This window comes from Henckelia pumila, chromosome 3, assembly GCF_033568475.1.
Source record: "Henckelia pumila isolate YLH828 chromosome 3, ASM3356847v2, whole genome shotgun sequence".
NCBI classification, from domain to species: Eukaryota; Viridiplantae; Streptophyta; class Magnoliopsida; order Lamiales; family Gesneriaceae; genus Henckelia; species Henckelia pumila.
The window spans coordinates 162,259,431-162,281,565 of record NC_133122.1 but is presented as its reverse complement, the minus strand read 5'-3'; the positions used below and the strand labels follow the sequence as shown (position 1 = coordinate 162,281,565).

The following is a 22,135-nucleotide window of genomic DNA, read 5'->3' as shown; positions in this document are numbered from 1 at the left end:
ATGATTACAAGTCCAATTAACGAATTGACTAGTGTTTATAATGACATGTTACAAACATTTACATAAAAAAAATTTCTGGAAAATACAAGTGAGCTAAACCATGAGTGGGTATTATGTGAGATGATTTCATGGATATATATTTATGATACATATCGATCAGAATCATATGTACAATGCTTTTTCATGATCGGATCGAGAAAGAAATCCTGTTAGGATCGACTAGCTAGGTATTAGAGGAGGGGTGAATAAACCTTACAAAATTTTTGGCTTTGATTGGATTGGGTTGACAATATACAATCTGATATCTCTACTTCGGCAAAGATACATGTTAGAAAAGTAAACTTGATGCGCGGAACTTGACTTGTAATCAAAGTGTAGCCAATAAATGCTTGAAGACAAAATTGGTGATATGGATAAAACAGTAATAAAATGAATCATTAGATGTTTATGGAAGTTCGAAGGTGATTTAAACCTTCTTTATCTTCACTTCTTTTGTTTTCAAAATGATGTTCACTAGAACTTTGATAATTACAATAAATTTGCGAATTTCCAATTCGGCTTGGACTTACGATCTTTTTTTTCAGTGTTTTTAGAGATCTTTTGTTCATATGATGATCCTATTTATGATATATTCAAATTTTCGAATTCAATCTTCAAATATTTTCCCGTTAATAAAAATGGCACCTTGTGCCACGTGTCACTAACATATTACCCAATATAGTACATTCGGTGAGTGTGCGGGATACTATCAATTAAATGGATGTTGTACTTTTTATTTTAGCATGAAATATTGTCTAAACTTGAATGTTGGCATGTTTGAGAAATAATATCCGCTTAGATAGCTGGAGCTCTTGATCAGACAATAGTAGACACAAGAATCGACAGATATAGTACAATTTGGTAGACTTGAAAACACTTTAGCCGAATTCTCTGAATGAAAAAAGCTTTGTAGATTTTATATTTAGTAAATATTTTTACTTTGTAAAAAATTCTGATAGATTCATATTCGGCAGAGTTTTTATTAGTTCAATAATTTTCAATTTCATCAAAACTTAATTTTCCATTAATTTTCTTCTTTTTGGTGATTTTCAAAATATTGTCACTGAGTTTGCAAAGAGAATTTGAAGTGATGCATAAACATATCCATTGAATCGATTGATCAAAATAAATGTAAGGAGAAAATATCAGACTTCAAAAGAAACTTTACTGTCTCTTATGTTGATATATCTTTGTTGGTGTAATGCTCTTTGATACCATGCTGATCTCTACTCAATATTGGTTTTAGTTTGAGAGGCCTTGCACTACTCAAATTGAGTATGTCTCGAATGAACCGTTTTTGACAGCACATAAAGTTCTTTGAGCATCCTATGTCTGAATAGGTTGAAGTCTGTACCAGCTCTTTCTTGTGACAAGCTGGTCTTCTTGACATGTAAAATAAGAGTGTCCAGCCTTGCCGATACTTCATTGAGACTGATATGACCCTCTTCTTCATGTTCTACAGGTGCTTCCATTAACTTAGAAGAAAATTCAGAAGCCTTTGGATTTTTTAATACAAGAAGCGTGAGTTCAGAAGAAGTTGAAGAATCTAATGAATTTTTTAAGTGAGGTGTAGAAGGATCTGCTGATTCTGGTGTAGGAAAGATAGGATTCTGATCACTTTCTATGGTGATCTCAATTGTCTCAGCTGAATTTGTTTCCAGTAGATTCAGTTAATCTGAGACAGATAACTGCAAGTTCGGCTAAGAATGAGCATCATGCAGTGCCATAGATTTCTAGGCTATTGTTCCAATTCCGATTGTGGCTCAGGCTGCTGCTCAGATGTAGTTTCTTCTGGATGTTCTTCAAGATAGTCAAACGCTGGAGGAGGTTCCTACATTAGAGAAAGATCACCAGCATCCTCTTCATTTTTTAAAGTGCAATTTATTGCACTACATCATCCACAATAGATAAATAGATCTCTCGGATTGGAGGAGATGAAATAGGTTGGAATGATTGTACTAGGGGAGCGTCCAATTTCGGTGAGGATGGAGGAGTTGGTGCTTGGATGAAAGCTAGGTTAGGATCGGCTGTAGTTGGATCCTCTTTCCGAATACTTTATTCGGCAGGGTTTGGAAAATTGGCTCGTCAGGCCTTGGAATGATGAACTACTGAATCATATTCTTCTTCAGTGCTCTTCTCTGAAATACTGGTGGTGGCAATAGGATAAGTAAAACAAATTCCTCCTCCAACAGTTTGATAGTGCATTCCCTTTTGAAGAGATCTATTTCAAGTTGACGATAATATCAACCTTATAGAGCAATGATTCACCACAGCGGAGAAGATTTCATTGTAGTCTACCCTCTCAATTTGTGAATAGCCTTTTGCAACCTACCTGGCTTTGAACTTCACATTGTTTGCTGTAGTAGAATCCTCTTTGACTTATAGATCCACTTACAACCTAATATCCTTTGTTTCTTTGGTTTGTCAACCAATTCCCATGTGTTGTTGTGAAGAAATTCCAAAATATATTATTTATTATATTAAATTATATAAACGGTTTTTCGGTTCGACCGTCTGGTTAAAATGGTCCGATCGGTTGAACCATTTTTTTAAGTAAACCGGTTCGATCACCGGTCCGGTTATAAAAATACTGATTAATACATTACTCTTCAAAGCATAATACTCATCCAATCACTACAAGTGCTACAAGCTCTACCTTCTTCCGCCTCAAAGCTCCGCCGTCTGGCCAGCCCACTAGGTTAGAGGTTAGAACTATTATTACATTAGTATGGTACGTTGTTTAGTACTAATATTTCCTGCATTGCCTTCATCCACTTGTCTTTGTATTTACTTGACATGGTTTCTTTATAAGAGGATGGTTCATCATGCTCCACCTGCTCTGCTATACTCAAGATAGGTATTGAGGTTCAGATTTTCTGTTTGCTCCTGTAACTCCACCTCAACTTGAGTGTCATTCAACCTTTCAGTTCCAGCTTTAACTTCAGCTTCCTTGAAGTGTATGTAATTCTTGTCTCATCAAAACTTGCATCTCTTGAGTTAAAACACCTTGGCCCCTTTGTCTCCAAATTGCAAATTTTATAACTTTTTACTCCCTCTAGATAGCCTATTAAGATGCATTTTAGAGCCCTAGGTTCCAGTTTGTCTTGCTTAATGTGTGCATATGCTAGACAACCGAATATATCATCCTTTTCTTTATCTTTTAATGCAGCAGAAATTTCCTCCTTCGATTTCAGTGCTTCACCTAACCCCTGTTGAACCAAGATTGCCTTCATCTTGATTCTCCATAAGGAGAAATCATTTTTTCCAGTAAACTTTTCGATATCAAATTTCATTGATCCAAACATGGTTTTAGATTCCCACGGACGACGCCACTGTTAGTAAATAAATGTACTTGTGTATGTATTTCCTTTAATTCTCGGACACAATCAAACACATACCAATTACACAACCACTACTGAGAACAAATCGAGATTCCAGAATTTGAAAGATTTCACAATCAAGATTTAACAGACAAATTCAAGAAGTAAAACAATAATCAACAAAATACAGGTTTACGTGGTTCGGCAATAATGTGCCTACATCCACGGGAGATCGCCACTTTTATTTGATCAATCCAAGTCTCAGTAAAATACAATCAAACCAAAGAAAGAGAATGAGAAACAATTACAGATAGAGCTTATTTCTCCTCTATTCATTGTTTCACTCTCTCTTGCTTTGTGCCTCCGATTCCCAGTGAATTCCTGAGAAAACTCCTTCCATCTCAATGGATGTTGCTTCTCGATGTATCTCTCTTGCCCTCGACTGTGTTGTTTTTCTGTTATACCTTGAACGAGACACTGAAGTCGGTTAAAAGGGGGAAATTAGGGAAAAGGCACATCGCAAATTGGTATTTTAAAAATTAACAATCGGTTTTGAAATGTCCCTTTTATCCCCATTTTAAATCTTTTTTTATTTAATTTTTTTTTTTACTTTTTACCCTAATTAACTTCTTTCCAAGTCTTTCCAATTCAATCTAACGTCTCGGAAACAGATTAGAAGGGCATCATCCATCCGTCTCTTTCGACGGAAAGAAAGCCAAGTAGATCTCGAAGAAGAGACGCCTAAGGGATCCGGATTCGGACAGAAATTGGAACGTTTGAACTCACTTTCATGGAGTTCTTCGCTTCCCGAGAATGCTGAATAATTCCACCATTGAAACCCATCAGTTCACCATAGCCGATCGAGTCCACTCGGAACGACTACAAAATCCCTGCTAGCCTGACGCCACTTCCGCAAAGACAAGGCATAGTTCACGACACACTAGTGCCATAAGTTCTCTAGCCTCCGAATTACTCCAGTGACCCAGTTTGTGGAATGATGCATCAAAGCTACGAGGCCGCTGATGTAATGCCCCAAAAATATTTAATTTGAGAATATACGAAATTTAGATTTAAATTCAAAGTTTCAGAAATTTAAGGACTGAATTGAAAGTTTGAAAGCTTCAAGGACTAAATTGCAATTTAGAGATATTTAATAATTTCATTAATTATAAGTTGGTATATGCATATGTGTATGTATCATATCATCTTCATTATCACCTACCGGGAGAAGAGAGAAGGAAGAAGGAAGCCATTAACGTGTGCCGCTTCAAGCTCCGATCTGACACCATCCGGCCGGTAGATTTCAAAAATAAATACGATTTCGGAATCCTTACGACGAGGGCTACGTTTCTACGTAAGTTTTATTAAATTCTATCAAGTTCAAAAATTTTGGGTTTTGTTGGATTCGAGAATTTATTTGATGAACATGTTCTCGAGTTAATAGAGATGATATATCTAAGACGGTTTATGAAAATACCATTGTTTGGACATGTTTTCAATTTTTGGATGATTTTCTGGAAAATCACATTTGAAGTGATCCCTATATTCGAAATCTTGGGGATTGATTTATAATGGAGTTTAATATGATGCAAAAATGGTGTTGATACTTATGGAAATATAAGTTTTGAATTCTTGTGTCGTCGGTTCGATTTTTGAAATGGAAATGGAGTTGTAAACGTTGGGAATACATTTGGGATGAAGTTAGAATAATATAAAAGAATGACATTGATGAATTATTATTCATTTTTAGTTTTGATTTGGAGTTTATCGAATTCGAGTTGCAAGAATTCGATTTGTTGAGAATTTGATCGAGCCTGCGGATTTGAACACTACGGAATTGTTGTTGAAGGTATGAGCAAGAGAGGAATCATTGGGGATTGAGCACTTGAGATGAGTTTGATTCTCGAGCCCCTTAATCACACAGTTTACTTGTTTGTATGCCATTGACTGTTTTTATTCGATTCGTTGCAGTTGATTGAATTGCATGTACTAATTAATGGCTCTTCGTTTTAATATTGGTTTCATGCTATTATTTGAATCGAATATGTATTGCATGCTTTGAGATGATTTTTTTTAACGTGCAACAGTAGAAAGAAAGTGTTATGATATTTGAAATAGCGAGAACAAGCTATTGTTACATTATTACATCATCTCATACATATTGAGCCTGATTTATTTCAGTTTGAGAAAGCAAGCAGTAAGCGGACATTTTGGGCCTATATACGAGTGGGTCAGGTTGCAGCATAGGCTTCCTGTATGCCAGCATACTCTATATAGCGGTGCCAAAGTCCAGGGTTAAGAAACCTAACACATCACCCCGAGTGGTAGGGTAGGTGGTGATGATTGTGTTGTCTTTTCCTCATTTTGGGATCCCTACTGCCAAGAATTTAATGTGAATCTCGATGCCGGGGTCGGATATGAACCTCGATGATTGATATCCATCGTTTGGAAACCAACATTTTATTGAGCATGCATTTCATGAAAGCACGACATACTTTGAAATGTGTTGTAATTGTTATATTTGATTTATATTATTCCGCTGTTCATACTGGGTTTTATACTTACCGGTTTATCGGGATGTTACTTTGTTTTGTGTTTGTGCATTGCAACAGGTGAATCAAGGCCAAGTAATCGGAGGTCATGAGAGTTTGGGTTCAAGTATAGAAGTGGTACTCCGGGTCTTAGCTTGTTATGTTGGGGTTTTCTTTAGGGCAATGTTGGATATTTTTCCATTGTCAAGTATTGTTATATTTTCCTATTGATTGTGATTTTTAAACTCATTTGAAATGTTAGAATGGACCATGTATCAAGTTTGAGTCATTCTGGGTTTTCGTTTGAAAGTTTGGTCAAAATTAACCGAAGTGTGTCGATTGTTTCCAAATATTTTTGCACTGACACATCTTGGTAGAATGAGCATAGTTTTTCACTAAAAATTCCGATTATAGTGAGATTGGTAGCATTGGAAATCCAAGACAAAAATCTACAACTTATATGTTTACCACTTTTTCAGATTCTGCATGTAAGATGTCGAACCAGTAGCATCTTTGAGCTACAACTGCAGTATTACAGTGTAGCGCATAGCGCCCTAGCGCCTATTGTAAGCTCTCCAGCTCCTGTAATTCGAAGGTTTAGCGCCCCAGCGCCGCTTGGCAGTGCTCCAGCGCCTCAGTGATCCGGAAATACGATAGTTTGGCGCCCCAGCGCTGTATCTCTAGCGCCCCAGCTCTATATTTTAGGCTCTGCAGCGCCTTAGCTTCAACTTGGATTTTTCAAATATGATTCCTTTTGTCCTAAATTCATGTTTATGGTATTTTTGGACTTCTAAAAATATATTAAGAGTTCCTATTTAAAAAAAAATTCGGATCAGTTTTGCATTGTCGATTTGTTCGTGGGACCCGGGGTCTCACATTAGGTGTATCGGAGAGATAAGATACCTCGAGTCGACATTAGATGTTGGTGAGTTGGGTAGAGTTGAGTTGCACGATTGTTTTGCATGAAATTGATACATTTCTTAATTATAAAATTTCATGCGAATGTGCCCTACCCCTTATACCTATGTGCTATGTGATTATGTGCCGTAACTTGTAAAGTGTGTGTGATTGGAAGAAAGAGAACCAATATCAATTCTTTGGAAATTAAATGCTCTCAAGTTTAATGAACTAAGAATGACCTAACTGAGAATGAGATTATGATATTGTGAATTATTGTATAATTTCAGTACTGCAGCATGGCTCCTCGTAGACTGAGAAGTACACCTAGAACAGAAGAAGTCCCTCAAGCAGAGGAAGTTCCTCAAAAAAGGGAAGTCCCTCAGAATAGAGAGGTACCTCAAACAGAACAGGATAGTGATGTCGCCGATCCTATGGACACTACTCCTACCCCTATGGAAATACTACTGAAGAGATTTCAATCGTTTAAGCCACCAACCTTGAAAAGGGACAGAGAACACCGTTGAATGTGAAAGCTGGCTCGATGATATTGAATAGTTGTTCGAGTCGCTAGACTACTCTGATGACCAGAGAATCCGGCTAGTCATACATCAATTGCTGGATGTTGCTAAAAGTTGGTGGATAATGACGAAGAAATCTTTGGAGAACCGAGGTACTATTATTTCTTTGAGGGTGCTTAAGACTGAGTTCTATCAACGTTTCTTTCCTACATCCTACAGGAAAGATAAGGGAGCAGAATTTGCCAATCTGAGGCAATGTGACATGAATATCGAGGATTATGTTTCTAAGTTCTCGAGTTTGCTCTGATTCGCACAACATGTTGCCGGAGACAAAGAAGCTAAGGCTGATCACTTTATCAATGGCCTAAATCCCGAAATATTTACTTTGGTAAATTCTGGAAGACCGAACAATTTGGCTGATGCTCTTGGTCGAGCCAAAGGAGCTGAAGCTGGTATTTTGAGACAGAGAGGATTTTCATCCATGCCTACACCCTCGAGACCATCACAATCACACTCCTAGCCACAGTATCCACAACAGTACAGTCGATACGAGGGAGTTGGAAGCAATAACAACAGGAGGGATCGGTTTAGGCCTATGGGTAAACAGTTCAAGAAGCATGGTGGGAACTCTTCCAACTCTAGCGGATCGAGACAGTCTGGTTCGGTTCAGAGTTTGGGATCCTCAGCATTATACTGCAACAAGTGTGGAGGAAAACAACCCAGTGATAACTATGTTGGAGTTTGGGGCAACTGTAATTTGTGTGGATAGACGGGACATTATGCCAGAGCATGTCCTAACCATGGTTCCGAAAAATCACGTGGTGGATCTAATTCGAGACCTGCAACACAATCTGATCGACAAGCCACCTCAGTGCACTTTTTTCAGTCTCAGAATAGGCCAGAGCAAATCAGAAGAGGAGGAAGCCAGAGTGTAGGCCAGCCTCCTAGACTGCAGGCACGAGTCTTTGCATTGACAGAGGACCAGGCTCAATCTACACCTGACGATGTGATCGCAGGTAACTGTGTTATTTCTGGTTATCCTGCTTATGTGTTAATTGATACTGGTGCATCGCATACATTCATAGATGAGCGATTTGCTATGTTTCATTCCATGCCTATTGAGCCTTTGACGTCTGTATATGTCATTTCTTCGCCTTTGGGGAAAGGGAAGATGTCAGCAAATATTGCCAAAAGTTGTGAACTGTGTTATGAAGGGAATGTAATGGAGATTGATTGTATTGTACTTGGGTTGTCTGATTTTGATTGTATCATTGGCATAGATACCTTGACCAAGTACAGAGCGACTGTGGATTGTTTCCACAAAGTGGTCAAGTTTAGACCAGATATGAAAGATGATTGTAAATTTTATGGTAAGGGTTCTAGAGCCAAGATCCCTCTGATTTCAATGTTAACTATGGCCCGTTTATTGCAAAAACGTGCCAAATGATTTTTGGTTTATGCAGTAGATGTACTGAAACCTAGCCCAAAATTAGCAAACATTCCAGTTGTTAAAAAATTTGCAAATGTATTTCCAAATGAAATTCCGGGTTTTCCTCCAGCCCGTGAACTAGAATTCAGTATTGAACTGATGCCTAATACTTTACCTATATCAAAAGCTCCTTACAGAATAACACCAATTGAACTAAAAGAACTCAAGGAGCAACTTGAAGATCTGTTAGCCAAGGGACACATCAAACCGAGTGTTTCGCCTTGGGGTGCTCCAGTGCTATTTGTAAGAAAAAAGGATGGGTCGATGAGATTATGTATCGACTATCGACAACTGAATAAAGCCACGGTAAAGAATAAGTACCCTTTGCCTCGAATAGATGATCTATTTGATCAATTGCAGGGTTCTTCCATCTATTCGAAGATTGATTTGCGATCTGGATACCATCAAGTGAGGTTCAAATAATCCCAAGACCACATTTAGAACCAGGTATGGGCATTTTGAATTCCTGGTTATGCCTTTTGGAGTGACAAATGCTCCTGATGTATTCATGGACTTAATGAACACAATTTTTCAGAAGTCTGTTGACGAGTTCGTAGTGATATTTATCGATGATATTTTGATCTATTCTCAGAATGAGACTAAACATGCAGAGCATTTGAGAATTATTTTACAGATTTTGAGAACTGAGCAATTGTATGCCAAGTTGTCCAAGTGTGAGTTTTGGTTGGATAGAGTTGTATTCTTGGTCGTGTTATTTCAGAAGATGGGATTGCAGTTGATCCTAGTAAGGTTGAAGCGGTGATGAACTGGCCTATACCTACTTCTGTTCCTGAAATACGTAGTTTTATGGGTTTAGAAGGGTATTATCGCAGATTTATTGAAGGGTTTTCCAGGATTATTTGACTATTTATTTTTATAGCATGCGGTTTCAAGTTAAACGGAGTTGTTGTACTAATATTCCTTCCAGTTTTGGATAGTACGTGGATGTTGTTTGAGTTATTAGGTGGTGTTAACAATATTTGGTGAGATTGTAGGAATTTGTCGGAAATATTAAACTTGCGTATTAGGAGGTATTATTTGATCTGCCCTTTTTTTAATTTATTCTCTTAGGGATGAAATTTAGTCGGATAAAACTAAGTGAATAGTTTTCTTAGAAATTGAATTATGTATGTTTTGTCAGTAAGTTTATGAATCGAACTCGTGCGAAGACTTGGGATACGTACTTTGTTCTATATTATTATGGATAGTTTGAGTTTCTTTTGTTATTTGGGCAGTATAATTTTGGGAAATAGCGAGTCGGTTACTATGAGCCTTTCAATTATGTGAACTATTATCTCGATAATTATTTCCTTATTCTTTATTTGTGTTTGTATCTATTGCAAAAAATACTTTTGAGTATCTGAAATTTATTTGCACACCTTTTTTTCATTTATGGATTCGTATGACATCAGTAAACGTTGTATTCTGCTACTTTGACCTTGGTTAAACTTCTTAATAAAATATTGTTTATATTTCGCACTTCTTGAAAAAAAATTTCGGTTCTAGAGCCACATGTTGATGTGAGTAAGATCCACTTTGTCTTCCTTTTTGGTGATCTACTCATGTTGTGGTTGACATCTGAATATGTCTTAGGACCGTTGTTTCCCCTAATGATTGACTTGTGTGAACTTCTCTCGATCGAAGTCGCACCGATGGCTCTTAATTATGCTTTGACTGTTTGAGCATGTTTTCATTACCCTTATGAATGACCACGAGGTTTGTATCTTATTGGCTCATATTTATTATCCATGGAGCCTTCATTATCATTCATTTACCCCTAGAATTGAATTATGAGTGAGTTGTTTTCACTTATCTAGAATTTTTATTGTCAACTCGTTTGTTTGTAATGCTTGCATTATTTCATTTCATATTAAGCAACATCACTTGTATGTCTGTTTCCTTTCCTGATCCATCATGTTGAATTATTTGGGTGGATCATAGTTTCAAATTATCATTTCTATTATGGTGTAGAGAATCGACTCGTAACCGCTTATTAAGTGTTTAGACCGTTGGGAATTTAGTATTAATACTAGATGAAATCCTAAGTTATTGTTGTGATCCGAGGAATGACGACTACTAGCTATATCTAGTTTTAGCGAGAATACTTCTGGTTAGTGAAGTAATTGAATGGGTGTTTCAATTTTTAATACGATCTTTAAGAGTAAACAGTTGATTTTCGATAAGCTGAATGAGTGAACAGATATGAGATACGAAATAGAGTTGTTCCTGGGTACTTTACATTTGCATTCTAAGATTTTGTGAACGTAAACCGGTAAGATTAATGCACCAACTATGGGAACAAAATGACGAATAAAACATTTAGAAAGTTTTCCCGAATAAGCTGTAGATTTTGTTTATCGAAATCTCACAGTCACAATCCATGGATCTAAGTTCAAATATTTATGACTATGTTTCAGTATAGTTTATTCAGTTAAGGTGATTATATTCGACTTAGCCATGCATATGATTCATTTATGTTCACTTCTTTCCTTTAGAGATTATTTATTCAAATTAAGGGCACAAAGTATTTTATTATCAAGCTATTTTTAATCTGCGTGTGCATGTATTTATGTAGTACTCATTATTTCCCCCAATTGTTGGGCCCCTAGGCTCACATCTACTTGTTGCAGGTATAAATTATCATTGAGATCGAGGGGCAAGACTATCGAGTGGACTGCGATGCGGGCACGGCACATCCCTCTGACCTATGCTAGTCTTCCGCAGAAGTTTATTTTAAACATTATAGCTATTTAAGTTTACATGCCAAATATTCTAAAGCAGGGAAAACACCTCCTGCAAATGACTGACAGAGTATGAAAATATTTTCACTCATAAATAAAAAGGCAACAACAGAGTTTGCAGAACAACTGAAAGCACGTCGGTCAAGGGCATGCATCACCGGTGACCTCGCCCTGGGGATCCTGCCCCTCAATCTCAACGTAAAAGTCATCACCTGGAAACAATAAGTGTAGTGAGCCAAAAAGACTCAACAAGAATATGGTGGGGGGGGGGGGGGGGATAACGAGTACTACATAGATACAAGCACAGGCAGACTGAAGATAACTTGTATTAAAATACTTTTGTGCCCTTAAACTTAAAAAGATGATCACAGGGTAAACGATGTGAATATGAATGTAACATATGCATGGCTAAGTCACACATGAACAATGAAACTGCATACAATGTGCTGAACATGAATATAATTGACTTGAACTGAAACTGAGAATTTAGATCCTTGAATTGTGACTCTAGTTTCGATCTAGATCATGGTTGCAGTGCACTATGCCACAAGGAAGTCAGGATATCTCCCAACCCGTCTTGCCAATGATTGGTATGGGAAGCCAAGATTTCTCTCAGCCCATCCATACACATCAGGTGGTAAGGGAAGCCAGAACGTCTCCCAGCCCGTCCATACACGTCTTTCTATGGTCACAACCAACTCACTTCGTTCAAAAATAATTTTTTTTCTTATTGATTCATGTTTTTAGCATGCATACGTAGATGTAATGTTCTTGAAAATATTTACTCAATGATCAGGCAAGTGACTCAAATTTGGATGATCGGGATGGTGATTTAGGAAGTAATACCAAGGATGAAGATCTAAACCAAAAATTCAGCTCTTAGGTTATTGGAGCATTTCGCCCTAACAACTAATAATTTGCTCAACACTTAATCAAAAGGAAATCCGCTAGGAACGACATATTCAAAACTCTTAGGCTAATTCCTAAACCGAGCCCTTAACCCAATTCCAACCTTAACTCTGTTTTGAACATTCAACCCGAGCAGCAACTTATCCCTTAGAATTTCTGTCTCTCTTAAGCCCAAAGGCTTAGAACTTAGGGAAAACTCAAGCAAATTGTACTCCGTTCGAAACCACACTTCTTTAACATCCCACAGTGCCACCAAACCTGAGTCCTTCGCTAAAACCAGACTCTAACCCGGTTATAAGTGCTCAAACCCGAACAGCACCTGTCCCAATCCTCCAATTCTGCCCATGACTTAGCTACCTATCCAATGAAAACCTTGGCTAAGTTAACTCCCATCTCTCAACCCAAAATTCTTAGGACCATACTCATTGCATTAGTCCCACTCACACCACTGTACTCGACTCCTACACTTACCAGCATCACAGCCCAACGGCATGCCCAGCCATCCTCAAACCGAGCCCTTAAGACAAGAAGCTAGACCGAAACCTCCAATACAGTACTCCATTCCAAATTCATCACTTCTAACGCTACCATGTGAACTACGAATAAACCACGGTAGCTCCTAAATCACCAACCCATCATCACCATCAATAACAACAATTTTCGAAAATAACAGGTCAAGAAATCTGGAAAAAAAATCGAACATAAGCAACCTTCCACTGTATTATTTCTCAAATGCTTCGAAGTCAAACATTCCTCGACCTAAACATGATTAAACCAATAGAGAAACAATAAACAAGCAAAAGAAAACTCATTGCCGTGTCTGGAAGAAGAAGCAGGGCACGCACTCACGATACATATTTTTTTGAAAAACAAATGGAGTGCACAAAACTTAAAACCAATCAAAACATACATAAATAATCTACAAGATATGCCAATGAACCCATAATCTTGCCTAGTTAAATGGAGAAAAAAAAATCGAAAGGAGTGAGTTCAATGCACTAAGCCGATCGAAGAGGAGCTGGAATGGGATGGAATCGAGCTCAATCGACAGCCACAGCTCGCCCCTACAGCCTTGAAGATGCTTTGCCGGAGAAAAATGAAGAAGAACAGGTGCTACGAAGAAGAAGAAGAAAAAGGAGCGAAGGATTTCTTTGGGGAGGAGAAGAACAGGGGAATTGGTGGGTGTCGTGTGGTGTGTGTGTGTGTGTTTGGGAGCTAGTGTGTGTGTGTGTGAGTATATATTAGAAGCTAGGGTTTGCAGGGTTTGCTTTGAGTCAAATGTAAAAGTGCTACTAAAAATTTTAAAAGTGCTATATTAAAGCTAGTAATTAGGACTATAATTTGGTCGTACTAAATAAAATTTCAAGCTTTAAAATCTTAATTTAAAATATTAAATTTTTATTTTACTAATCAGAAAACAAAAATACTAGTTTTCGCAGAAGTTAAAAACGATAAATTCTAATGCGCGAGGAAAATATAATATTTAGCCAATTGATCACAAAAAATTAAAATAATTGCAAATAATTAAAATAATAAATATTAAAGACTAATTTAGGCACAAAAATGAAATTAAGAAATTCTAGGCGTCACAATATCTTTGTTCCGTAATATTAACGATTTGGGAATATAAGAAAAATTAACTCGTTTTTTCGGTCCATATATGATTGATGAGGAGATTGGTAATTCGTTTAATCGTTTGGGCATGCCGTATAGAATTTTTTTGTGGGAGTATGTGTTAGATCCATCCCATATCTTGAGGTCTAACGAGGTAGACTTGTATAATCCTTTAGCTACCCTATTTAGAAAAGTTTACTGTTAATTGTTAGGTATTTTGTGAACTTGCGAATTTCTTAAGAGCTCGAGTTTAATATTATATGAGTTAAGTTTAAATAGTAAATAGGTATTGGTCGAGGTCGACATAAATTATTTATTGGTTATATGGACTCTATTGCTTGGAATTTCGACGTAGAATATAAGGTTAGCAAGACGTAAGTTGTGCAATAACTTAAAGATTCTAAGAATTTGTAGGTTGTAGAACTTATCAGTTGCAGTAAGATGACATTTCTAAGTTTGTAAATTTAGGTCGAACGTAAATTCGAGGAGTGATAAACTTTCATAGAGGATAAGATCACTTGGAAAGATGTAGGAATTGTAACTTTTATATTGGAATAAAAGTTAGTCAGGTCCTTGATGATATAGATATCAGTAAGCATCAAAGTGTGCAGCGAAAGCTGATTTGGACCAACTCAGGTAGGTGCTAAGTTGAAAACTTAGTGTTGATCTAGTCTAAGGTATCCGGACCTAGTTAATGAGTCCTGAATTTCGAGGATTAAATTTCATTTAGGGGGGGGGTTGAGGAATTGTAGTATCTAAAACCCAATCTACAAAATCGCATGCATTAAATTTAATAAATATTAGGATTATTATTTTTTAAGTTTAATTGATTAAATTCTTTATGTGAATTATGTGTTGATAAAATATTTTTATTATTTATTCAAATAATTTTTTTATTGTACTAACTATTTAATTAATATTTTTAATTATTTAAGTTTATCTGTCTAAATGATTTTATTGTGCAATTTAAATTATTTTAATATTTTAAAAGTTTAAGCTTTGCATATTTAAATGATTTTAATTGTTTAATTTATTCAATTAAAAGATTTTAACTATTTAGCTTATTTGTTTAAATAATTTTGAGTGTCCAACTTATTTATTTTAAATAACCTAAGTTTAGCGGTTAGTTATTTTAAATTACTTTAAATTATTTTAAATGTCTAGCTTATTTATTTAAATCTTTTTTTTAATTATTATTATTGTTCAAATCATTTTAAAGATTTTTACTTTTCTCCTGTGTATCTATTCAAATTTCTTTTAAACATTAGTTTAGTCTGTTTAAATTATTTTAATCGCTCTGCTTATTATTTAAATATTTTACTCATTAACGTGACATCATAATATTTAAAGTATGTAATTTTTGGATTTTCAAGCTTGTGTTTTATTTAATGCAATTTAATTTATGGACCTAGTTGCTATTTGGGATTGACACTTTTTAAAAGTGCATAGCTTTTTTTCTCCTACACACTCAATTTTAATACATAACCCTAACCCCTAAATCACACACACAACTCACGCCAAACACACACTCACACTTCACGACATTCCCCTACTTTCTCTCACGCCTTGCAGCCATCGGGTTCCCATATCCATTTCTCCTCCAAGTTCGGCCGCATCAGCTCTCCTTATCTTCTTCTCCGGCGAGCTGGTCAAATTTGCTTTCTCTTCCCTGAGCTCGGCTTCAGCTCGTGAAGCTTGCAGAATCGATTTCCAGCTCCCCTTCGATCGGCCATAGCTCGCTCCAGCCTTCATTTCTTCAGATGTTTTTTGGTAGCTAAGGCAAGGATATGGGCTCCTTTCTCTTATCAAGTGGATTATTATGCATTGTGTTTAAAATTATGTGTTAGCATCTCAAATTTTAGAAAACAATTCTTTTAGTGCCCTGTTTGATTTCTTTTCATTTTTCTGCAGTGATTTGCCATTCATTCATGCTTGAGAAAACATGAAGTTATGGTTTCTTGATGAAGATTGGATTGGAAATGAGTTTGAAATGGTACTAGGCAGTTCACGTTTTATTCAAAGATTTATGCCATGTATTTCGAAAATGTTAGATTCTTTTATAGCATGTTGGTTCGAAAATTTCATGATCTTGTTTGTGTTGATTTGGATGGTGGATTATGGGCTACCATGGGTAAAATATAGTTCACATGGTAGCACTTAGGTGTGTTGGGATATAGCTAGAAAATTGGAGGTGAAAGGCTATCGAAGTTGGGTCATGTTGGCTTCGGTTTTGGGGGCAGGTTAGGTGTCGATGTGCGAGTTGTGATAGGCTGAAGAAGGGACTGGTTTCAGTGGTTCGAGTGAGTCTAGAATGTGGTCTTGGTCTGGTTTTATAGGCTGGGATAAAAGGGAGTCCAATGGTCAAGGCTTAGGAGGGGGAATGGACTAGAGTATGTGAGCAGATTTCTTTTAGTGTTTGAGCTGCCCGGAAATGAGTTTTTAAAACGGGATTAAAATCATAATTTGGATAAGGGCTCAGGTCTAGAATTAGTCTAAGATGTTTGAAATATGTCGGTTCAAGTGGAATTTAATTCAGTTAAATTTTGGTAGGGTTATAAGCTTACGAAGGTCTAGGTGCAGATTTTTGGACTTAAAGGGGCTGCTGTCCAGAAATAAATTTCTATAGCATGATTGGATGGGAATAATACATCGAGGATCACTTCTATGTTTAGTTCTAAGTGTGAGGGAGTCGTGGTTTCAAGCAGAATCTTTTTTGAATAAGAATCGAGCAAGTTACAAATTTTACGGGCGAACCTCTTGAATTGTCTTAAGTGCTAAATTATGGTTTAGTTTTCCATCCTTTGGTTTGTCTCCTAAATCACCATCTCGGTTATCCATGTGTGAGTCATATGCATGATTATCGTTTAATATTTACACGTACGTTATATTTACATATGCATGCTAAGTACTATATTCAAGAAAGAAAGGAAAATTATTTTTTTTACGAACGAAGTGAGATGATTGTGACTATATTTATTGACGTGTATGTGTGGGGTTAGGAGACGTTCTGGCCTACCTTACCACCTGAATTGTATGTGTGGGGCTGAGAGACGTTTTGGCCTCCCTTACCAATTATTTACGTGTATGTGTGGGGTTGAGAGAAATCTTGGCCTCCCTTACCAAGTATGGGCAAGATGGGTTGGGAAATACCTGACCTCCTTGCGGCATAGTGCACTGCAGCCATGATCATGATCGAAATCACAGAGTCACAATCCATGGATCTAAGTTCAAATATTTATGACTATGTTTCAGTATAGTTTATTCAGTTACGGTGATTATATTTGACTTAGCCATGCATATGATTCATTTATGTTCACTTCTTTCCTTTAGAGATCATTTATTCAAATTAAGGGCAAAAAGTATTTTATTATCAAGCTATTTTTAATCTGCATGTGCATGTATTTATGTAGTACTCGTTATTTCTCCCATATTCTTGTTGAGCCCCTAGGCTCACTACATCTACTTGGTGCAGGTATAAATTATCATTGAGATCGAGGTGCAAGACTATCGAGTGGATTGTGATGCGGGCACGGCACATCCCTCCGACCTATTCTAGTCTTCCGCAGAAGTTTATTTTAAACACTTTATAGCTATTTATTTTGTTGTTTGGACAAATATGGTGTAAGGATTTATTGTAAGTATATTATTATGTAAATATTAAATTATTCAACCTTTGGTTGTTTGATTATCGAAATTATTTCTTGGGTGCTCGTTCTTTTCTCGGTCCAGTTTATTTAGTGTTGTCGGTTGTTTTCTTTTCTTTTAAATTTGTTGTCTGTGACAGGTGGGTTGTGTTATAATTAGTTAGGTCATGTCGAAAATTTTTAAAACCCCGTATTTTTATTTAATTATTATTTAAAGTACAGTTGGGGTCGTTTCACCACGGTAAAGAATAAGTACCCTTTGCCTCGAATAGATGATCTATTTGATCAATTGCAGGGTTTTTTCATCTATTCGAAGATTGATTAGCAATCTGGATACCATCAAGTGAGGGTCAAAGAAGCAGATGTGCCCAAGACCACATTTAGAACCAGGTATGGGCATTTTGAATTCCTGATTATGTCTTTTGGAGTGACGAATGCTCCTGATGTATTCATGGACTTAATGAACAAAATTTTTCAGAAGTATGTTGACGAGTTCGTAGTGATATTTATCGATGATATTTTTGATCTATTCTCAGAATGAGACTGAACATGCAGAGCATTTGAGGATTATTTTACAGATTTTGAGAACTGAGCAATTGTATGCCAAGTTGTCCAAGTGTGAGTTTTGGTTGGACAGAGTTGTATTTCTTGGCCATGTTACTTCAGGAGATGGGATTGCAGTTGATCCTAGTAAGGTTGAAGCGGTGATGAACTGGCCTAGACCTACTTCTGTTCCTGAAATACGTAGTTTTATGGGTTTAGCAGGGTATTATCGAAGATTTATTGAAGGATTTTCCAGCATTACGAAGTCGATTACCCAATTAACCCAGAAGAATGCTCCGTATGTGGACAGATGCCTGTGAGAATAACTTTGTTGAGTTAAAGAAGAGACTGACCAGTGCTCCTGTATTGACTATTCCATCAGGTACAGATGGTTTTGTTGTTTATTGTGATGCGTCTCACAGAGGTTTGGGTTGTGTGCTTATGCAGAGAGGCCATGTAATAGCCTATGCATCAAGACAATTGAAGCCACATGAGACCCGATATCCCGTACATGATCTTGAGCTTGCAGCCATTGTCTTTTCTCTAAAGATTTGGCGACATTATTTGTACGGTGAGACCTTTGAAATATTCTCTGACCATAAAAGTTTGAAATATCTGATTTCTCAAGCTGAACTGAATATGAGGCAGAGACGTTGGCTATACTTACTGAAAGATTTGACTGTGAGATTAAGTATTATCCAGGAAAGTCTAACGCAGCTGCCGATTCCCTAAGTAGAAAGGTATGCGATTTGTCCTTGTCTACGATGGGTGTATCTAAATTAATTGAGGATTGCTGCACTTTTGGTTTAAATTTCGAGACGGATGTTCAGTCGATCAGGATTTTTGCAATCCAAGCTGAACCAGAATTGTTTATGAGAATTAAAGAAGCGCAGAAATCCGATCAGAACATTCAGAGTTCAGTAGAGAAAGTTAGATCTGGACATCAATCAGAATATCAGATCAGTGATGATGGAATTTTGTTTGTGAATAATCGCATCGTTGTGCCAGATGTCTCTGAATTGAGACAACAGATTCTAAAGGAGGCACATTGTAGTAAGTTTAGTTTCCACCCTGGTAGCTGAAAAATGTATAATGACTTGAAAGGTCAATTTTGGTGGAAAAAGATGAAAACAGATGTGATAGAATTTGTATTCCGATGCCTAAACTGTCAGCAAGTGAAAGTAGAAAGAAAGCGACCAGGTGGTCTATTGCACAGTTTAGCAGTTCCAGAGTGGAAATGAGATCATATCACCATGGATTTTGTCACTAAACTACCAAGATCCTCGAGGGGTTGCGATGCAATCTGGGTAGTTGTGGACAGACTTACGAAGTCTGCTTGCTTTATTCCTTATCAAATGACATACCGACATGATCAAATGGCTAGTATTTATGTCAGAGATGTCGTGAGATTGCATGGTGTGCCGAAGTCTATTGTGTCCGATAGAGATCCTCGTTTCACTTCGCACTTTTGGCACAGTTTGCAGGAAGCTCTAGGTACTCATTTGCATTTGAGTACGGCGTACCATCCTCAGACCAATGGACAGTCAAAGCGGACTATCTAGACTCTAAAGGATATGTTGAGAGCTGTTGTACTTGATTTTGGTACCAATTGGTAGGATTCTTTACCACTTGTTGAGTTTTCCTATAATAACAACTATCAGGCAAGTATTGAGATGACTCCTTTTGAAGCGTTATATGGTAGGAAATACAGATCTCCATTGTTTTGGGATGATCTTTCAGAAGCACCAGTTACTGGGCCTGACATGACCAAGGAGATGGCAGAAAAAGTGAAGTTGATTCAGTCTAGAATGAAAGCATCACAAGATAGACAGGCCAAATATGCTAATGTGAGGCGAAGACCTCTAAGTTTTGAACAACGTGATCGTGTATTCTTGAAGATATCTCTCTTCTGAGGTACAATATTTTTTGGAAAGAGGGGTAAGTTGTCACCGAGATATATTGGGCCATATGAGATTCTAGACAGAATCGGCGATCTTTCTTACAGATTAGCTCTTCCTCCAGCTCTAGCAGGTATACATGATGTATTCCAAGTGTCTATGTTGAGAAAGTATCAGCCAGATTCTTCCCATGTACTTCAACCTGATGAGGCAGAATTGGATGAGACTTTAAGCTACTTTGAATGACCGATTCAAATTCTTGACAAAAAGGATAAATAGCTTAGAAACAAGTCAGTTCAATTGGTTAAAGTACAGTGGAGTAGACACAGTGTTGAAGAAGCAACTTAGGGGTTAGAGCAAGATATGAGACAAAAATATCCCGAGATTTTTGTTTGAAATTTGTTTTATTGTAATTAAGTCCATATTGAAAGTATTGAGTTGTAACTGAGATTTGAAGGACGAAATCTTTTATTAGAGAGGAGGAATTGTAATGCCCCAAAAATATTTAATTTGAAAATATACAAAATTTAGATTTAAATTCGAAGTTTCAGAAATTTAAGGACTGAATTTAAAGTTTGAAAGCTTAAAGGACTAAATTGCAATTTAGAGATATTTAATAATTTCATTAATTATAAGTTGGTATATGCATATGTGTATGTATCATATCATCTTCATTATCACCTACCGGGAGAAGAGAGAAGGAAGAAGGAAGCCATTAACGTGTCGCTTCAAGCTCCGATCCGACACCATCCGGTCGGTAGATTTAAAAAATAAATACGGTTTCGAAATCCTTACGACGAGGGATACGTTTCTACGTAAGTTTTATTAAATTATATCAAGTTCGAAATTTTTGGGTGTTGTTGGATTCGAGAATATATTTGATGAACATGTTCTCGAGTTAATAGAGATGGTATATCTAAGACGGTTTGTGAAAATACCATCGTTTGGACATGTTTTCAATTTTTGGATGATTTTTTGGAAAATCACGTTTGAAAGGATCCCTATATTCGAAATTTTGGGGATGGATTTACAATGATATTGAGTTTAATATGATGCAAAAATGGTGTTGATACTTATGGAAATATAAGTTTTGAATTCTTGTGCCGTCGGTTCGATTTTTGAAATGGAAATGGAGTTGTAAACGTTGGGAATACATTTGGGATGAAGTTAGAATAATATAAAAGAATGACATTGATGAATTATTATTCATTTTTCAGTTTTGATTTGGAGTTTATCAAATTCGAGTTGCAAGAATTCGATTTGTTGAGAATTTGATCGAGCCTGCGGATTTGAACACTACTGAGTTGTTCTTGAAGGTATGAGCAAGCGATGAATCATTGGGGATTGAGCACTCGAGACGAGTTTGATTCTCGAGCCCGTAAATCACACACTTTACTTGTTTGTTTGCCATTGATTGTTTTTATTCGATTCATTGCAGTTGATTGAATTGCATGTACTAATTAATGGCTCTTCGTTTTAATATTGATTTCATGCTATTATTTGAATCGAATATGTATTGCATGCTTTGAGATGATTTTTTTTAACGTGCAACAGTAGCAAGCAAGTGTTATGATATTGGAAATAGCGAGAGCAAGCTATTGTTACATTATTGCATCATCTCATACATATTGAGCCTGATTTATTTCAGTTTGAGAAAGCAAACAGTAAGCGGACGTTTTGGGCCTATATACGAGTGGGTCAGGTTGCAGCATAGGCTTCCTGTATTTCAGCATACTTTATATAGCGGTGCCAAAGTCCAGGGTTAAGAAACCCAACACACCACCCCGAGTGGTAGGGTAGGTGGTGATGATTGTGTTGTCTTTTCCTCGTTTTGGGATCCCTATTGCCGAGAATTTAATGTGAATCTCGATTCCGGGGTCGGATACGAACCTCGATGATTGATATCCATAGTTTGGAAGCCAACATTTTATTGAGCATGCATTTCATGAAAGCACGACATACTTTAAAATGTGTTGTAATTGTTATATT

General features: G+C 36.8%; 2 long non-coding RNA genes across 2 annotated transcripts; one reads left to right on the top strand and one right to left on the bottom strand.

Moving 5' to 3' along the window:
- Positions 1 to 11,524: 11,524 nt before the first annotated feature.
- LOC140892855 (uncharacterized) lies at positions 11,525 to 13,644 on the bottom strand. Its single transcript, XR_012152925.1, has 2 exons — positions 13,400 to 13,644; positions 11,525 to 11,750 (listed from the first exon to the last, which is right to left on the bottom strand). It is a non-coding gene; the product is annotated as an uncharacterized lncRNA (long non-coding RNA).
- A 1,939-nt stretch (positions 13,645 to 15,583) lies between these two features.
- LOC140892886 (uncharacterized) lies at positions 15,584 to 17,731 on the top strand. Its single transcript, XR_012152931.1, has 3 exons — positions 15,584 to 15,840; positions 15,973 to 16,054; positions 17,534 to 17,731. It is a non-coding gene; the product is annotated as an uncharacterized lncRNA (long non-coding RNA).
- Positions 17,732 to 22,135: the final 4,404 nt, after the last annotated feature.